The 16,145-nt window shown below is 36.5% G+C and overlaps 1 protein-coding gene across 3 annotated transcripts in view; it reads right to left on the bottom strand.

Annotated features, from left to right (window-relative positions):
* LOC139463997 (zinc finger protein GLI4-like) overlaps positions 1-16,145 on the bottom strand; it is a 142,911-nt gene that overhangs the window by 90,518 nt on the left and 36,248 nt on the right. Inside the window, exon 1 of one of the 3 annotated variants that reach the window (XM_071245486.1) lies at positions 1,709-2,175. The exons of the other annotated variants lie outside the window; for them this stretch is intronic. The gene's annotated coding sequence lies outside the window, so the exon portion shown is untranslated. Of the gene's footprint in view, positions 1-1,708; positions 2,176-16,145 lie in introns of those variants that run through there. 3 annotated transcript variants of the gene reach the window in all.

The raw sequence follows: 16,145 nt of genomic DNA, 5'->3' as shown, positions 1-16,145 counted from the left end.
CTTGTAAGGTTATCATCTTTTGATACAAACCAAAAGAATCTTTAAAGGTGATGAAACAGCTTTAGAAATAGAAACCACTATATTCAATAGAAAAACTAATATCATGAATATTAAATTGGCAATGTTTCAAAGTGCTCTTGTGCATACCATAGCAACTGTTTGGTAGTTGCATCTTCATATGGACAGACATGAAGTAAGGTATTTCTCCTTCATGTTGCTCTAGTTTTGTGGCATCTATTCTTCTAGAATATGACAGCAATACTGTTTGGATTTCATTAAGACATTGTGGCATAACTTTGCTTATGATCATCCTTGAAATGTCAGTAAAAAAGAAAATTCTACAAAAGAGACATATTTTAGTACAGTTACTGTTTTGAAGCACAACACTTGACTCATCTCAAAATGCAGGTTGTTGAGAACAAACAGCTAACATCCCATACATATCCAAGAATATCTTACTGGACAATGTTATGGACCTAGCTGTGAAGAAACACCCTCCATTGATGACCAATATCAAACATTTACAAGTATATATATATTTATAAGAAAATCAGTACAATTGATCAAGGTCTTGACACCAACTCAATTCAGACATATCAACACTTGTCTAGTTTTGTAATGTCACATGCTCCAATCATGTTTTAGAATAATCATGTGTGTGTGTCAATCTTTTAATAACGTCATAGCTTATGTACTTATATTTCTAATACTCCTGAAAGTACATAATGTGACAGTTGCCTTATGTGCTGAATAACAAATGATGGCAATGCAGTATGTATCAACTATTCAATACATTTTTCACAGTACTTCCTCCATAAAGACCATGCTGTATTCGGTATGCCATTTTTGAAGCAATACTCTCACCATCACAAGAACATATTTGTTACATTATCCATGGACATCTCAGAAAATACATGTAAATACCACTAAATCTTATTCAGTTGAAACCTTTCTCATACCACTCTGAAAGAATATATGCATTATTCCAGTCTCATATCACCCGATATTACAAATAAATATTCAAGTTCCTACTCTTCTGTGTAGAAAAGTATATAAGCTTTGACAGGTAGTTCAGGGGTAACATCAATATGCCATTTCTTAATCAAAGGCATTATAATAAAGGGTATGCACCTTCTGTTCATAGACTAGTTAACATATACTGGGTTTTATGTGCAAGTATAATGAGAATATATCAAATATACCTGTTCTCATTTGTAGGAATATATCAAAATATACTAGTTCTCCTTCACAGGTATTTAAAGAACATATAAATATCCATTCACAGCTCTTAAATTGCAATAATGTCTTATTCAAAGGTATTGTAAAAAACACAAATGTTCTCCAGTTATTTGTATCATTTTTCATAAGCTTAACTGCATGCTTCATTCTTAATAAGAAATAAATGGTTTTAGGTATTTTTCTCCCTTTTTGATTGATTAAGCCTTTTTGCAGTCATTGCCTAGTTTCACACTGATACAGTATGCAAGATACAACCATATCGTTGTCTCATAGTCTTAATGAAATTTATCCATGACATGTTCCATACAAAATCTTTGAATAATCATTCAGGAGCTTTAAAACAACTTCTGTTAACCGATTCCGTTATTCCTTGAGCTTAACTTGTATCACATAAATAGAGGAGTACATGTGTGTTGTATGAAATCTGACTTGACAACTGAGATACACTCGGTTTGAACATTCAACTTACCTAGCACAAGCAATATATCCATGAGAATTCACACATTATTCCTAATGAATTCTCCCATGAGTTATCCATATTTAGTTTCCCCTCAATGCAGCGCCGACCGATATGAATCGGACTTCTCACACCATAATCTGTCAGTCTCTCCAAACGACCAGATCACCTGTACTTGGCACTCGTAATACTGCCAGTATGATAACAGTATAGACTTTGTCACATGGGTGTCAGATGTCCAGCATCAGACAACACCACCAGCAGGAGCAACACCTAATTTCCACACTGCTGTTTCTTGCTGCTTGTAATGTCCTGGTGGAGCAGGAGCATGGTTTAGTCAACTGGTGTGAAAACTTTGTGCGTCAGCGACTGTCCATCTTCCGTGTGCCCCAGTAATCCAAATGGGAGCCCCTGAATCTGTGTTTTCATTCACAGGGTCAATGGTGGCTTACAGAAGTATTTCCGCGGGACCACAGTGGACCGTGTCGCACATGGATGCTCTAACTATAGACTGAACACACTCCCTACACGCCTTTCAATCTGAGGCTCTGAACTGCTGGGCCACGATATGGACAGGCAGCATTGTCAAACGGGATTTTCATACATGGATGCCCACTCGCCTGTTGACACCTAAGTTATTCCTCCCTCTGTGTCCAAAAGTCACGAAAGGGTATACTTACTTTACCACTTGTATTCAACTTCCATTGAAGTTTAGAGCAATAATAGATGTCACAATCTTTTCCCTACTGCGTGATATTAAAAAATATATAATCAGAAATAACACTGTTTAACACATAATCCTGTCTTTATTTTCTCCCCTTGCCAAAAAAGAGTAAAATAAATTGCTTTGTCAATACTTTTTTTCGTTTTCACAAACCAATGAATATTGGTTGTTAAATCCATATGACGTCCGAAACTACTTTACATGACTGACCCAATTCACTTAAACTATAATGGGTAATATTCTAAGAAATAACTTCTTATGATTGGTCAATTTGCTCCCTTTATATCCTAATGTCTTTAATGCTCTACTTCCTTCCAACATAATACTGAAGACTTCTGAATCTTCACCAATATCTATACCCCTCATGCTGTTATATATCCTGACGATCCATTAGATTTCAACATTACATTAGCACAAATCCTATTCAGCATCAGCACATATACGTGTCACCTAACGTTACATACTTTCAGAAAACCCATGATCCATTTAGTTAATATTGTTCACATATGTATGCCATATATAGCAAGAACACACTAGCCTTGCATCCACTCGACACCTAATAACTTTATTTGATAACTTAAAGCCACAGTCATGCCATATAATAAGGAAAGACATGACAATGCCATAGGCAATTGGAAGTTGAAATTCAAATTTACTGAGGATGTACGTTGGTCGTGCATCCCTCCATCTCGCACCCCCATGAATCTGTACTACAAGCCATTGAGCATGAGGAGACCATGGCAGTCAAACCTCTTCTTCCTATACCCCATTCATGGAGGTTGACAAAGCATAGCTGTAAAGCTGGGTCCAAATACATCCCCGCCAAATTACACAGGGGCATCCCCCTTGCTTTCATCCCCTCCCCTCTCTTGTCTCTCTCTCCCTAAGGCTGCACACTGCCTGATCACTCGAGTGTGGCAGAGAAATCCATGAGTCAGAGGTTCCACATGGATGGGTACAGGTGAAGGGGATTCATTTTCAGAGGTTTATGGAAAAATGTTTTTCTATGTTTTCTGACAAAGTTCGAAAGGTGGAAACAACTGTGTATTTTTCTGACGTGTTGAAATTCAGCATGGTGACAAATAAACACCACGGACTGAGTCTGAGGGGAAACGAAGTCATTGTGTCAGGATTCAGGACGTTTATTGAGTAATGGGATAATCCAATACTTCTAACTTCAACTTGGAAGGAAAGTCTGCAACATGCATTTGAGAGGCCAAACATGTATCTAAACACTTATGTATATATCAATTATATGCATTTTGATTGTACAATAATCAAAATAAATGAGTCAAATTTCTAATTTTCTATCAATCTAATTGATATCTTCATGTACAGTATAAAACAATATGAACCTATCAAACAAACACAGATGTGGTGGGGTAGCCTAGTGGTTACAGCGTTCGCTCGTCACGCTGAAGACCCAGGTTCAATTCCCCATATGGGTAGAATGTGTGAAGCCCATTTTCCGGTGTCCCCCACCATGATATTGCTGGAATATTGCTAAAAGCAGCGTAAAATCATGCTCACTCACTCATTCAAAGAAACACATGGGCAACACTATCATACTATAAACATTTGGTTGGTCAATGTAATCATGTTGATGTATATACTGGATCACGGTCCATAAAAGCTATATTCTTCAGTACTTAATACCATGACACCATGAGTTTTAATCCCAATTATATTTTTAAGAATAAAACCCGTAGAAGTATTCTTTGAATGCTGACTAAGCGCAAGTTCATTTAATGTTTTGGACATAATATTAATAACTTTTTTAGATATTTTCAATTGAAAATCAAACATGACTTCATTCGAAAATCAAACCTACTGATGGCTATAGTTTCTTTTGCCCCTTAGCTTAAATAAATACATGACTATCACAAATCAACAATAACTGCACCTGTTTTGATTCCATAATACATCTTCTCAATTTAATAAAGTCCTGCGTATTCAATCACCATCAGGAATACTGCTGTTGGAGAATGTTGAATCTTCCAACATAATGTCTGTATTTAATGTCTGTTTTGACAGTGGAATATTTTACGTGATGTTGACTGAAAGAAACATAACCCTCAACAGTTGAACTGTGTGCGCCTCTCAAGTAAAACACTATCTGAATACCTGGCCCCAAGACTGACAATCTTCTATTACATATTCAGACACTACACAGGAAATTCTTTTCTCAACTTACGTTATCATATCAAGTAAATCCAATTACTCTAAGTTGGCCTAGGTCATTGTCATTTTTGTTCACACTGAGGGATTTATGTGCGAGGAAGGCCACATCCCTTTTGGAAAGGCGACACAGAAATTGTTTATCAAGGGCAAAATTATACTTGACAATTGTCTAGCTGTGAATGGTGGAGTCTGTAGCCAAGTTCTTCAATAGACTGGCTGCCAGGCCTTCACAAAAAGATGAACTAAGTTCACATCAATAATAGTTTGAACTCTCCTGGCAGAATCATTTTGGTAAAGATCTAGCAAGAGGACAGGTACAATTATAGGCTGAAAAGCAGACACAGGCAGTATAGAAATTGTCAGTTTTCTCAATTTTCTAGTATTTAGAAACTACTTGAAACTCTTTGAAGCTGGAGCTTTTAAAGGACATGCTTACAAATCTAACAAATGATTGAATTTGCAGACAGTTTGAATGATATTTGATAAACATTGAAATTTTAATTGAAAAATAGTTTTCCAAGGAATATAGGCAACCTTTGAAAGGATCTTTGATGTTAAGATTTTCTAGATTAATATTTAAGAAAGGTACTTATGTACATAAGAATGAATCAATTCTCCATTATCAAAATACCTGTCAATATGATGATTTTTTTCATTTTTAATCCACTCCACAGTTGCATTACCATGTGTGGCTAAAACTGAAACTAACATTAACAAGTCTGATAAAACACTTAATGAAGGACAATGCTCTACGCTTTGTTGTCCACTTCCAGAAGTGTTCAAGATTTTGTAATTAGTAACCAACATGAAACTAAGACATTATATATGTGGAATGACGGTAACTATCAGACGGATACACATCATACAAATATAGTTACACTTGCCAGGACTCAGCTTGCTCAAAGCCACTTTAACACCCTCAACAACAATTAAATGTGCATTGCAAAAAAAAAAGCATGAAGAATACATGTAAGAGCTAATCTGAATGTTGCCATCATGAAAAGCATATTGCTATTAAAGTAATAAAAAGATGCCCATCTTCTGTTCTGGATAACTTAAACCAACTTTAAGTGAAAAGTGACAATGTCAGAAATAAATAAACACAGATTCAGACATGCCTCTGTGTTTTTGTTATTTTACTTTTCTGTTGACAATTACATCAAGAATGACCCTATCAAATGTCCACTAGTACTGGTCAAGAGTTACAAAGATACATTGTCTTTCATACAAACCTTCCCATGCTGTTCTTTCTGTCTATTGTAAATCCTAGTTCCACTCCAGCACAATTACTCCTTGACAGTTGAATACACAACCAATCAACTCATGTCCTTTCAATATCTGACCAATCACTGCCCTGCATTGTTCTCTTTCCCCCCTTGAGAACATTCTTGTGAAAATATTTGTCCTCAACATGTCTGCACTTCAGAATCAGTACCTTGAAGAGTAAGGTCATTGTCATGTGATTGATCAAGAGGAGCTTCTCAGAGGATGCTGGCAGAGTCTAACACCTGAGGCTAATGTCCAATCACCTGTACAGGGGCAAATAAGGACCTATCATTGACTTTAGGATTACATACCAGAGATAAGGCCTAACAATATGTCAACTCTTGCAACATGCCTCTGGTTAAGCTTGTGTAACCTCGAGGAACATAAAACATGATCAACTGTCTGCTGATTGCTCTACTAGGAGAATATTCATTTCATTATGAGAGATAATTGATTGTATTGTTTACTGATTATTCATAATGGTTGTGTGATTATTGCTGATCATATATGAACAGTTCTATCAGGATTTATATGGTGATAACATCTGAGACTTTGTTGAAGTAGATTATGTAGCTTGACCATTAGAAATTATGAGGTATGTAATATATTAAGTTATGGTGTGTCCCAAACTTTAGACCTCATCTGCTTACATGTTTTCTTTAAGTGTTAACTTTGTTTATGGCATAGATTTAGTATTTGAAATAAAAGTAACTCTCACGGTTGGAATTGGATGTTATGTCATGTTTTATTGGGATATTTCTTCATTCTTAGTTTGTTGAAATCTTATAGTCAAAAACGAGGAGCTGGTAGAAATGAGCAATTTAAATTTAAAACATAACATCTGGGTATACATAAAATGCCAATGCCAGAGAATAACTATCGGTAGTCTCGAGTATCCACTGAAACAGATTCTATTGGGCATAAAAGGCAAAGCCATGCGGACTCCCTTGTCATGAAATAGCTATTTTAGTACACATAATAACATAAAATATTTACTTACAAACTCATATATACTAAAAACATGGCGTTTATCACAAATTCTGATCATAATGCACAACTACTGATAATATTTTCTTTCTTTGGTATCTTTTGAAATTTGAGCAAATTGAAAATTCTTGCCTTCAGTGCTAACATGGTCGATTTGCCGCCAACTATAACCTTACTATGTATGATGCAACCAATCAGATCACATCAGCTGATGACAGCTCAGGTCTTTGTAGGAAATCAACACCATCAAGATACCTGTTACGTTGATTTCACGTCATGAGATTCAATTTCCACTTGAGGGGGCATATTCATTGGCTCGAAAGTAAAATACAATGGACAACAGGCATATCTCCAGGCAGTGAGGCCTTCTCATGAGATTTAATTTTACCCTTAAAACATTGGTATCTTATTTCAGATAGCTACTGTGTCCTCGTGACACAAAAACAGAAAAGAATATATCTTCAGTCACTTCTTTATTATCAGTTCTAAAAAAAAAGAAATATAAAGAGTAAAAATATAGAAATGAAGAAAAATATTCTGATAATCTATGTATTAAATACATATATAAATTTGAAAAGATATTGTTTATTCCCTTTCAAAGTACATGTTAACAAATATATAAAGGGGGTATTTACATTTACAATCAAGGTAGAAGACATGTCAAATTGGACTAAAACAGTTTCTCCAAATATTCTTATTGATAAGGGTACCTTACTTCAATACATAGGCCTGCATACATATTACTCTGTGTCGAGTTGTACGCTCTTCTGGCCAAGGAAGATCAAGCCCCCCCCACCCCCCAACCCCCAAATATCATACATTCCCTACCAATTTTGCAAACTTAAAAGCAAATTATTAGTTCTCACTGAAAGGACTGCCCTGCCTGTGCTCATTCATTGAGATAAAAAAGAAAGGCAAGAATTTCAGGCAGTTAGTTTACCAGTACTCTACATCACAGACTTTCCTAAGGGTAATGTTTTTTAATGTCGGAAATGAAGTAATTGCAACACAAGGACAGATTAGTCCAAAGCTGGTATCCTATCCAAAACATGGATGATAATTTTCTCTGAATTTTCAGGCCCTGTTGTAAAAAGTATCCATGGTTCTAACTTAACATTATGTCTGACTCCAAATCACACTCTGTGTCTGACTCCCAATCATACTCTATGTCTGACTCCCAATCATACTCTATGTCTGACTCCCAATCACACTCTGTGTCTGATTCCCAATCATACTCTATGTCTGACTCCCAATCATACTCTATGTCTGACTCCCAATCACACACTACGTCTGACTCCCAATCATACTCTATGTCTGACTCCCAATCATACTCTATGTCTGACTCCCAATCATACTCTATGTCTGACTCCCAATCACACTCTTATGTCTGACTCCCAATCACACTCTGTGTCTGACTCCCAATCATACTCTATGTCTGACTCCCAATCATACTCTATGTCTGACTCCCAATCACACTCTGTGTCTGACTCCCAATCACGCTCTATGTCTGACTCCCAATCATACTCTATGTCTGACTCCCAATCACACTGTGTCTGACTCCCAATCACACTCTATGTCTGACTCCCAATCACACTCTATGTCTGACTCCCGATCATACTCTATGTCTGACTCCCAATCATACTCTATGTCTGACTCCCAATCACACTCTATGTCTGACTCCCAATCATACTCTATGTCTGACTCCCAATCACACTCTGTGTCAGACTCCCAATCATACTCTATGTCTGACTCCCAATCATACTCTATGTCTGACTCCCAATCACACTCTGTGTCTGACTCCCAATCACACTCTATGTCTGACTTCCAATCATACTCTATGTTTGACTCCCAATCACACTCTGTGTCTGACTCCCAATCACACTCTATGTCTGACTCCCAATCACACTCTATGTCTGACTCCCGATCATACTCTATGTCTGACTCCCAATCATACTCTATGTCTGACTCCCAATCACACTCTATGTCTGACTTCCAATCATACTCTATGTTTGACTCCCAATCATACTCTATGTCTGACTCCCAATCACACTCTATGTCTAACTCCCAATCATACTCTATATCAGACTCCCAATCACGCTCTATGTCAGACTCCCAATCATACTCTATGTCTGACTCCCAATCATACTCTATGTCTGACTCCCTATGTCTGACTCCCAATCACGCTGTATGCCTGACTCCCAATTACGCTCTATGCCTGACTCCCAATCACACTCTATCACTAAATCGAAATGCTAAATCAAACCATACACTTTTTGAGAACTGCATGTGTTCATAAGCCATCCTAACTTGTATAGCATAGACTAACATCTAGTCTCTGACATGAACATATTTTACCAATAAAACAGTTGTAAAATTATCTCAATAAAATATAATGAAAAGGAGCCCAGAGACTCTTGATTTTCTAAAACTCCATGGTTTTAGACTGCTTTCAAAATGTGTCTGTGTACTTAACACAGAGCTCTTAAAATCATAAAATCAAATCTGTGAAAAAGAGAAATACCAGATACTGTTGTCATGATCCTGATCTGATTAGTGTTCCAACAACATTCCCTTTGAAACTAAACAACACTTAATGAAGGGTTACATTTCTGGATGAAAATGTTTACCGAGTTAATTTAGTAAACCAAAGAATGCACCACTTCTTATGTTGATCATAACACCAAACAAAACAATATCCTAGAAAGGTGTGACATGATCACATCCCTTCGATAATGAAAGGAACAAAACACTTCCATAATAATATAATTACCTGTACGAAAGGCAGAGCCCTCTGTACAATTCTGACAATATCATAAGCTTGTTAGTCCTGCACCATGACTGTGGAATTTATACTTTTTAGGTATTGTTTTTTACAAAAGCCTAGGCAAGTCTAGATCAAACTAACCAAGTCTAGTTTGCTTGATTTCACATATGAAAAAGAGAAAACATTATAAAGACATCTTTTCATTGACAAAGTGAAGGTCTATAAACTTGTGTTCATGAATCACTATCAAATAGTGATGATACCAGGTGTTAGACATTTCATTATTTCCAATCAAAAGGTTTGTGTCCTATTCTTGAAAATAAAATAGGTATAAGCAAAAATTGTATAAATAAGTTGAAAATAAAAATTGTCAATTCTTAAAAAACCTCTTTACAACATTCTGTAATTTATACGAGGAGAACCTGTTCCAGAAGTGAAGGGTTCTTATTTTCTGTCGTCTACTTCAGCTGTGAAAGACAAATGACACTTAAGATAGACCCTCCTCAGTACATACACAAAACTTGCATCCACGAAAAACACTCTTCGTCTTGTGCATTACATGCTTCTTAAATTACTGAGACATTACATCTACTACATTACGACATCCTGTGGAGATTTAAAGTGTTAATTTATCAAATGTGCTTTTCAAAATCACTGAAACATTACATCTTTTACATGACCGTGTCCCTTGGAGATCTTAAGTGCTTCCTGCGATCACTTTGACATTGCATCTCCATGTATTACATGACACATCCCTTGGAGTTATTAGTGCTACTTAGATCATGTTCTTCTTAAAACCATTGAAATCCTACATCCATGAAGTGATGTTGTCTCTTCAAGATTTAATATTCTTCTTGACTAACGTTACTTCTAAAAGGACAAGGTATGATAAGATTCCCATTTGGCTCACAGGATCTGCATGATTTAAGAAATATATTTATGAAAGGTTTTAGATATTTTCATATGAATGAGAACTATACTTGTTCATTCGACCAACAGCATGTTTGGGACCTATAACACTTTACATATACCTCAGGATGAAATGTGTCTAAAAGGGTGACTTTAGAGTTTTTCTCAAATAGTCATGTTGGGTCATACTCAGACGTTCATTTGAAGTTCTAAGTTTTCACTCATGTTATCTATATTTGTGTATTTGACCATATCAGAAGTTGAAAACATGCATGTGTGATACAGAAAAATGGCTGGTTGTAAGCCATTTGAACATGTCTGATAATTTCCGTATGAATATTTCAAAGTTTTCTGCAAGTTTTCTGTTCCTTATTCCTCCTCCTCTAACCTTGCTCCAAGTCCACAGGCAAGTCTAGATGAACCAACAATACTAGACTGACATCTAGTCTCTGAAATGAACACATCGTACAGAAAAAAACAGTTGTTCAGTTATCTTAATAAGAATAAAATAAAAGGGAGCCCAGTGACTCACTTCATTTTCAGATACTGCAGTAATCTAGACTTGCCAAACATTATAGACTTGCATGGGCTGTATTTGATATATATTTGCATCAGGGTCTGTAAGACAGACTAGGACAATACAGATGCCAGTCTTTTATAGGGACAACTTAACTTAACATGACTTAACTAATAATCATGTCCTTAGAGGCTTGTGCAAGTCCATACCTCCTCCTTTACGCTCACCTTTTTGCAAACACCTGGTGTCATCACTATTTGATAGTGATTCATTAACACATGTTCATGATATCGTAAGAATCGTACAATCGACTTTGGTTTTAGCAGAGATTTCTATTGAATAAGGAAAGGGTTTTGTCGTTTTTATTTATAGAACTAAAAGGGCTTGAGATTTCACTAAACCAGTATCAGTATCAGAGACTTTTACTCCAACTGGGACCAACTGCACAGGACCAACTACACGGGACCAACTACACGGGACCAAATACATGGGACCAACCACACGGGACCAACTACACGGGACCAACTACACAGTTAACTTCATGGTCCTGAAGCTGTTATACAAGTTTGTTCTGTGTACATAGCATCACATTAACAAAAGCAATTTGAGCAAATCATCTGATCAAAGACAAATCAGCAGGCTCACAGGGGTCAAAGGACTGAAAGCCTGTTTGCCTGATGACTGCAGATAAAATAATTGAACGCTCTTAGCTCAGAGGCTCCGCTGGCCAGCCAAACTATGGTAAATGAGGCGGAATTTAATCACCATTTGATGAAAAGACCAGCCTCACTAAGTCAGTGGATTCAGAAAAAAATCTACAACCCTCCAAAATGATTTATTGCCTTGGCAATGTATTGCCCTCTTTCCAATGGGATCAAACCAACCCTGGAGAATGGACACCCTGAATAGAAAAAGCCCTTGGGTATAGATGATACTGATGGGGTGAGACTCCAGCTCCCCCCAACCTCTACCAGGTAATCTCGACTTAACCTGGGTGTCGAGGGCGCTGTGGAGGGGTAGAGGTGTAAATGAACTGTCTCGTTACTCTGATGATGCTAGACGATAGAGGCCTGGCTACAGCCGAGTTTGGGTGACAATGTGACAGGGGATTATCAGGATGGATCAGATAGCATGACGGACTATTATTTTTAGTTAACATGTGGAATGTAGGCCATGATTGTACAGCCAGGGGAAGAATAGGTAGGTGGAGTAATCAGCCCATCTAGTTCACAGAAAAAACAGCTTACAAAGTTACACATTTGGCTGAAAAATATTTGGGTTCACATTTCAAGAGGAACCTGTAAATGGCGCAGAACGTGATCAAAATGCTTTAGTATTAATTTCATTTAATTTCATTAGCAATTCAAAAGGAAAAATAAATGACACAATGTTTTTTCACAAGTTTACTTATAGTTAGATATAATACAAAATAATTTGGAAAGCAGTTTTGTTTAAATCATTATTTCAAGGTATTTCGTGGAAAATTATACAATTTGCCTCATAAAAAGATAAGTAACTGTCATTTCGAGTTTATCATTTTTACATCAACTTTTTAATTTCAAAATGACATCTTGTCCACTTTTCAGCAATTTCAGTGATGGAAAATGTGTCTCAAGCCTAGATTAATATTCGGTCAAATACTGCTCGGGTCTTAATGAAATATGCTTGGAATGGCATGTTGATTTGATCATAATGTTATGGATGATAAGACGGGGACAATTAGCCCTGCAGATACCACCCCTGTCTCATCCCACCTTTGTAGCTGATAACCACATGGTGATGGGTTTATCAAAAAACACTGTGCTGTCACCTTTCCGACAAGTAGCCATCGTCAAGCAGGGATCAACGGAGAGTGGACAGATTTCATCTTGTTAGAGGGCCAGAATTGCCACCAGATAAAAACCTAAGTGTGTTGCGATGACATTTATGCTTTGGCCGCAGGCAACAGAAACCTAAGTGATGTGAAGGCTGGATTGTGTGGAAAGGAAATTGGTAATTCAGCTTATTTTGATCAGGGGTTTTTTATTTATAAAAAATGAAATAATATATATTCACCACATAAGCATAATTGCTAGACTAACATATAGTCTCTGCAATGAACATATCATACAGAAAATAAAAATCTAATAAAAAGGGAGCCCAGTGATTCTCTTCATTTTCAGATACTGCAGTAATCTAGACTTGCCAAACATTATAGACTTGCATGGGCTGTAGTTGATATAAATGTATCAGGGTCTGTAAGACAGACTACATAATTGCAAAAGTTATTTACTACCATAGGGCATTGTGGGAATAGCAAAGACGTCTTGATTTGTGTCTGAATGTATGCCCCTGGTACCATGTACTAAAAACTAGATACGCTAGGGAACAAACATTGATGTTAAATAACATGACAAGACCATTTCCACATTCAATAGAAATCTCTTCTAAAAGCAGAGTTGATTGTACGATACCGATTATATCACAAGCATGTGTTTATGAATCACTATCAAATAATGATGATACCAGGTGTTCCTGAATAGGTGAGCATAGGAAGATAATTGTTTTATTTTATTAGTACTCCAAGTTCAGTACACAATAGATGTTGATGTGAGCAGGGTACTGCATGAACACTATTCTGAAATTGGAACAATAAATATTGTCACTTCAAATTTATTCCAAGTGTTTTGGTTCTGATAACATGATTCAGGGTTGATCTGTTGTCATATTCTGTTCAGATATATGTGATACTATGAGACAATAGTTATAACAATTGCATCTTTGCTAAAGTGATCAAAATAAGATATTCTATAAATAAAATCGTCCAAACCCTTCTCATAATCATAAGAAATCCCAGCAAAAGCAGAGTTGACTATATTATTCCTACTACATCATGAGCATGTCTTCATGAATCACTATCGAATAGTGATGGTACCAGGTGCTCGCGTAAGTTGAGGCGATCCTGCCCCACCCACAATGTTTGACCAAGCTTATGGAATTTGATCTACATATTTACAAAGGGAATTGACACAATAGCCAACTATCCTGTCTTTTATCACAAAATGTCCTGGATCAAAGATACTATCAATTGCATAGTTTATAAATATTCAACTCAATGTTCTTGCCGTTTCCAACACTTCACCATTACATGTACAGGGACTTACCTGGGTCTTCCTAATAATGACTCCTGGGGACTCTCAGTACGGATGTTGGGGATGTAGCCTTATGCTAATCATGGAAGGGGATTTCCATGTTTGAAACAAACTCAGTGACCGAGTGTAGAAAATCAGGCACACAGTACATATTAAGTTCATGCTAGCATGGCTACTACCTACCAGTAATTGATAACAGTAATTCCAACAGCCAAACTTTTTGTGCATCCCATGGGATGAACTGAAACTTATTTGTGTCCATTCTCAGTTATCATTATCTGGTAAAAACCCTGCATGTAAATGTCACACACTTTTGTATATCACAAGCATAAACCTATACACCATAAGTTTCTGAATATCTTTTCTTATATCGAAATCAAATAATAATCATTAATAATATCAATTGAAGTATGCATAACCAAATTATGAAAATACACCATTATATACATGATCAAGATTATGACATTTGATATGATAAAATCCCTAAATTATTTCAACATTCTAATGTCATATTTATGTAATTTATTACACAAAGTGCTAAGTGTCATCATCAATGTGAATAACCCCTTCCCCCATCCATCTCACCTATCTGAAAACACAGTCCCATCATTTTACAATGTAGACACAATTCATGGATAACAGCTTCTTAAATATACCGGTACTGTTATAATTAAAGTGATGTCTTAAATTGGTATAGGTTCTTATACCATTGTCAAGCAAGAGACGTTGCTATAATAGTACATTATGGAAGTTGTTATCCATAAACTGTGTCTACTTTGTCTTCGGTCCACTTATCAGGCTACTCATCCATCAGGTTAGTAATCCTCAGATATCCTAACAAATATAAAGTCTATAGAGTACCAACATTGCCTTAGATAGTAATCCTGAGATATACCAACAAATATAAATTTTATAGAGTTCCAACATTGTTACAATAGACTGCATACACAAAGTGCCAATCACTGGTGTGTTTAAGCATTTCTCCCTATTGTATATATATATATACATCACAGATTTTGTATCCTGTAGTTCACATCCCTGCTGTGGGTTATTGCGTAGCGCCAGACATATAAACCTGATCCATCATTAATGTGCATCACTATAACATATAATAGTAGCATCACTTTTGCCTGAAGATAAAAAACATGCACACTGCCCTAAGTTCAACACTGACAAGCAAGATCATCAAGATTGACAGGCAAAAAAACCGTGTGTCAGTTTCAGCAAATCATGGGCTCCATAATAAGAACGCCTAGCAGCAATTCAGGTACATAGTTGGCTTCACATAGTTCACCGATTTCACGCAATTCTGTACCGATTTTGAGAAAATGTGGAGAGCTTGTTTCCTCTCTATTATGTTGTGGCTCAGGTACGTTTTTGTGGCCTGCATGGGAGAGTGATTAATTAGATACAAATCACTGAGTTTGCATCACATTATGTGATGGAACCATGCAGGTAGCCATTGGGTCTTCCTACATAATAGCAGGGTATAGTCACTGCACTCACGACTTCAATACATTTTGACATTTTCCTTCAACTTGCAGTCTTTCATAAAAAGGGTTGCTAACTCCTGGTTTAAGGCTCAGTGCTGTTGCCTAGGCAGCGAAGAACACAGAGTAAGATAGTTGTGTTTTATTACAAAATATTCAACTGACATCTCAAGGACTTTACAAGTAAAGTTTTGCCTTTATCGGCTTGAATAGGAGGTATTGATATCAAAGACATCCTTTTCATTTCACAGACTATTCCAATTTAATTGAAAAACAGCATGGTTCCTAATGAAATTCATACTTGAATTTCTACTATCTGCTGCATGAAGCATTGAAATAATAATGGTAATATTTTACAGTTCAAAGACATATTCTTATCCAGAACATATAGATGTTTCATGACACAAATACACAATACATTTAGTGATTGAGTGAGTGAGTGAGTTAGTGAGGTTTAACTGCTTTTGACAGAATTCCAGT

The sequence above is a fragment of the Haliotis cracherodii genome, unplaced genomic scaffold (assembly GCF_022045235.1).
Source record: "Haliotis cracherodii isolate W230 unplaced genomic scaffold, xgHalCrac1.p SCAF_16, whole genome shotgun sequence".
Classification (NCBI taxonomy): domain Eukaryota; kingdom Metazoa; phylum Mollusca; class Gastropoda; order Lepetellida; family Haliotidae; genus Haliotis; species Haliotis cracherodii.
Note: the sequence above shows the minus strand (reverse complement) of the source record. Positions and strands in the feature narration are given on the sequence as shown.